Source organism: Nannobrachium achirus (assembly GCF_963921795.1).
Source record: "Nannobrachium achirus genome assembly, chromosome: 9".
Lineage (NCBI taxonomy): Eukaryota > Metazoa > Chordata > Actinopteri > Myctophiformes > Myctophidae > Nannobrachium > Nannobrachium achirus.
The window spans coordinates 21657387-21662386 of NC_137818.1; the positions used below are offsets into that span (position 1 = coordinate 21657387).

A 5000-nucleotide genomic window follows, 5' to 3' on the forward strand; every position below is an offset into this window, starting at 1 on the left:
CTGATCCTGTGTGACATGTTGCGGTCGTCTCCTGGAATTCTGTGTCCCCTGGAGGGGGGACCCGCCGGGCCGCTGGCTGCACGGTGACTTCAATTGCAATTCAGAACAGAAGCTCCACTTTCACTTAATGACAGGTATGAAGAACAACTTTCGGAGTGGCACATCTGACTCTGTTCCACACCACCCACACACACTCAACACGCACGCACGCGCGCACACACACACACACACACGCACACACACACACTCAACACGCACGCACACACACACACACGCGCGTGCACACAGACGAACACACACACAGATGCACACGCACAGAGTATATACACACACAAACACTCACACACACACACACGCACACACAGTATATATATACACACACACACACACACTCACACACACACACCCGCACACCATTTCACTTAACTGCAAAATCAAACAGAACACAGAACTCACCACCCTATAAGGGCTCCCTCTCCCAGCTCCCTGGTTTAAGTGAGAAAAAGTTCCACAGAAAGTCTGCCAACAGTATATTCCACACCTCTCACACACAACACTCTCCGGTGTCCCAAGGCAGCAGATATTATCCCAAAGTGCAAATCCCCCTGTGCGCTCCTGCCTGTTAAAGCTGTGAATCCAGGTCTCGGGCCATCCACTTCTGTCTGTCTCCCACCCACACTCTTTGGGAAATGGATTGTTCTGAAAGTTTAGTGAGAGAAGTCCCAAAGCCTGCTCCCACCCTCCTGCGTGGCTCGCCTGCAGGTCCTAGTGCCTACCCACTTCTTCCACGCCCCTCTCACCACCACACGTGCGCGGCTCGCTCACTAGTCGACTCGTACCTTGCTGCTGTTAGTCATTATACAGCCGCCGCCGGTCCTTATATTCCTCCCGAGAAGCGGAATGTGATTGATGGTCTCGCGACACTTTGACCCAGTGGATGACTCAACTTCCTCCTCTACCAAAGCGGGGATCAGACTTTTTAATATAGCGGCGTCTCGTGACGTCACGCATAACCTTGGGTCTGAACAAGCTCGCTGTGAATACACCTGAGTCACTTTTGGCCAGGACATGTGCCAGTACCGCATCCCATACTAGTACCGATACCGTAGTCGCATGGTACCGAATAGGTATACCGCATTGCAGTGTTGTGTAACTTGTGTGATCTAGAATCAGCACAAAGTAAGGCAGCACTGTAAATGGTAAATGGTGCACTTATATAGCGCCTTTATCCAAGGCGCTTTACAGAGATTGTGCATTACATTTACCCACACATTCATGCACTGATGGCAGAGGAAACCATGCAAGGCACTAACCTCTCATCGGGAGCAATTAGGGGTTCAGTGTGTTGCTCAAGCACACTTGGACACCAACTCTGGGGGAGCCTGGGATCGAACTTCGGTTACCAAGCGGCCACTCTACCCCTGAGCCACTGCCGCCCACGCCCACTGTGGCAGCAGGCTCTCAGAATGAAACCAAGTGTCGCCCTGTAGTACAACATTGTTCAAAAAAAGAAAATAATGTGCAATTAATGTTTTTTTTTTGTATGGTAAAGTATCACTTCTGGCACCGTTTTAGCAGTGGTTTAGTACTACGTTGTTCAAATTGGCCTTGGCCAACGACAAAGAAAGCTATTTATGTCATTGACCGTTTTTGTATTGAAAAGTAGGCCTATCGGTTTGGGCAGTTTAGCACCAATATCGGATAAAGCCCAATCGATACCCATCCATAAGTCTAGTCTGGACCTATACATACCCTTGGGGTTCGTGTCATTATTTCGAGAATAACTTCACTTTCGCAACATGGTGAACATTTGGCAAGAATAGCTGATCTACATGCTCACAACACGCCATGTTATGACCCGTTGCGGCGCATTGTGAGCTTGCAGATCGGCTACTTTCACTGAATAGATTTGGTTCAGAGGGAATAAAAGGAACAGACCAGATACAGTATAGAGCCCTATGGGACCATGATGGTAAGTGGTTAACTAAACAAGTCATTTTGAGAAACAACATTTGCCGGTGGAATTTGCGTTGGCGCTCGCAAAGCAATCACTGAGAATGCAGTGTGGAATCCAGCGAAATTCTGGCGTTTTACAAGAATAGAGGTTTGATGGTCCGCTGCAGGCAACAGCTGGCAACTTGCATTAAGGCGACTCGGGCAATTTGTCAATGAGAAATTATAAAGCAACAACAAGTGGAGCTGTTCACTTTGAAATCCTGAGAATTAACCACATGACCACGTCCCTAAAATGGGCATGACCTAATATGCAGAGATTTGGCAATAGGCAAACATACAGTGCTGTAGCTGATCTACAAGCTTGTGGATCAGCTATGTTTTGAGATTTTGTGTAGAGGGAAAAAGGAGGCGACCAGGTATAGACCCCTGGGGAACCCCGCCTACCCCGGTCATCTAAGTAGATTGACATCATTGTCTTTGCATGTCATAACAGGTGAACATTCGGCATTCTGAACATGACGTACAGTACAACAAAGTGGTTAAGTGAATGCTCAGGATTTTGCTGTGTGCCGTATATCAACTAGGCAACCATATTATCCCCTCACCCTGGGTAGGGAGACCAGCCACACCCTGTGCATTCAATAGGGGAGTACAGGCTCCAGTATCAAAACAGTCACTCTCACTGTCATCTCTCTCTCTTTCTCTCTCTCTGTCTCCCCTCTTTCTCTCTCTCTGTGTACCTCTTTCTCTCTCTCTCTCTGTACCTCTCTCTCTTTCTCTCTCTTGTTTACGCATCTTTGTTTTCCTGCCCTCTATGTCTTGCCATCTCACTATCTGTGGCCCTGTGTTCACGTGTTTGTGTGTGTGTGTGTGTGTGTGTGTGTGTGTGTGTGTGTGTGTGTGTGTGTGTGTGTGTGTGTGTGTGTGTGTGTCTTTCTCCCAGCTCTCTCTCTGACCTGAACGATATCACTGTCAGAGCCCCTGGCGCAGGGCAGACAGACATCCCACCCCTCCGCACCGACACACAGAGAGAGAGAGAGAGAGAGAGAGAGAGAGAGAGAGAGAAAGGAAGGATTGTGTGTCAGTGTCATCCTCTCCTCCTCTTCCTGGGAAAATGGAATTCCTTTGCGTTGGTTTGTGATGCTGTGTGTTAATGAGAAACTTTAACAGGCTGTAAACAGAGGCCCCGAGAGGAATAACTCAGGTGATAACTTGAGAAGGCTCAAGAATTTCGGAACGCCCGGCCCCACTCTGATCTCTGATCCACTCCAAAAAAAAGAAGAAAATAAAACGTCCTCCTCACAGCTCTTTGTGATGTGCGTGTCGAGTTGTGTTTGACAACTTCTGATGGAGTGAGTCTAGCTGTGTTTGTTTGTGAGGTGTGTGTGTGTGTGTGCGTGCGTGTGCGTGCGTGCGTGCGTGCGTGCGTGCGTGCGTGCGTGCGTGCGTGCGTGCGTGCGTGCGTGCGTACGTGCGTGCGTGCGTACGTACGCGTGTGCATATTTGTTCAATGTGTGCATGTGTGTGTGTGTGGGTGTGATGCTGTCAAATTTGCCTGGGTCCTTGTTATCAAGGCTGAGTCTGAAAGGGGAAACCCCAGACGCTGAGCTTTGACCCTGCGGCCCACTCTGGGCCGGCTACGGGTGAGAAAGGCTGAGGAGGGGTGAGTGCTTTGGGCTGCGAGGCTGGACCAGAGGTCAAGAGTGCACCAATATCCTCATATTTCAAGGATTCCAACACTGACTGGGACAAAGTCTTACGGATGCGTGCGGGTGTGTGTTCACAGCTGAAGTTAATACCTATATATACTCAGTTGTGTGCTTGTGTCACGCAGCAAAAATAGCCGATCTACAAGCTCTCTGTCGGCCATTTTCAGTGCACGACACCGGTAGAAATCAGGTATTGTGCACGCGTGTTAGAGTGTTAAATGAAATGGCAATCTGGGAGCCTATTTAGCAACAAAAAGAAAAAAGAAAATCCTCAGATTTTGCCCCTGGAGGCACAACCTCCTTTTCTGTGTCAAAAAGGAATTCGGGTTTGGCTCCACTGCTTCTATGTGTATTCCTACGAAAAACAACATTAAATGTTTAAGGCGCTGTTAGCAGAAGGGTCTTGAGAGATTAAAAATGTTAAATGGTGCCTTTATATAGCACTTTTATCCAACATGCTTTATATTGTAAAAAAAAAAAAAGAATCCAAAAAGGTAGCATCAAAAATGCGTTTGGGCTATGAGCCTTCATCAGAGAGAAAAAGGTCAGAGTTCACCAACAGCTGAAATCTTAAGTTAATCACCAAGGTTCAATCACTTGTAAGAACAAAAACTGATTTGATTGATTACATTAAAAACCATTTGAGGCATACAGTATATCAAACAGAGAGACATCAAAGACAGTCTTAACCAAAAAAGCATTTTAGGCTATAACTGTCATTCAGTCCATTGGGTGTCATAGTATTGAGTGCTTTATATTGTGCATCACATTCAGCCATTCCCACACTGATGGCGGAGGAAACCATACAAGGCACCAAGGGTCTTGCTCAGGGACACTTTGAAACTAATCCACAGGGAACCGGGAACCTTCTGATTCCCAAGTGACCAACCACACTACCTCCTGAGGCAACGCTGCACCTGTCAGTGTGTATGCATAGAGTATGACCTTGTTCCAGGCCCAGTCCTAAATGCAGGTTATTTACAATAAACAACAACATGGTTGCATGCAGCATGATCAAGTTTCTAAACCCTGGGGATTAGACTAAAGCCTGAAACATACTCTGCACACGTAAGTGAACAACAGTAACAACGGCTGGTCCAGCCGGCACAAACCGAGCAAATCCCTGCTGAACAAAAGTTCAGTTTTCTCTTACAAACCTATATTCCACTGCGCCTCAAGCCGAAATCAGGCTGTTGCGGTGTGTCTCACGAGCGGACACGTATAACTGAATAAAGAATTGAAACTTGAGCAACTCGGACGACTTGAGCCTTTTTTTATTTACTATAGGTCACAAGGTGCAAAGCACAGAACAAAAACGACGTTTCGATGTAAAGG

The 5000-nt window shown here is 47.3% G+C and overlaps 1 protein-coding gene across 2 annotated transcripts in view; it reads right to left on the reverse strand.

Moving 5' to 3' along the window:
- Positions 1–558, reverse strand: part of LOC308290619 (nerve growth factor-like) — a gene marked incomplete at its 3' end in the record, with an annotated part of 46031 nt that extends 45473 nt beyond the window's left edge. Inside the window, exon 1 of one of the 2 annotated variants that reach the window (XM_080732529.1) lies at positions 457–558. Of the gene's footprint in view, positions 1–427 lie in introns of both variants that reach the window. The other variant, XM_080732528.1, reaches the window with a different exon arrangement.
- Positions 559–5000: the final 4442 nt, after the last annotated feature.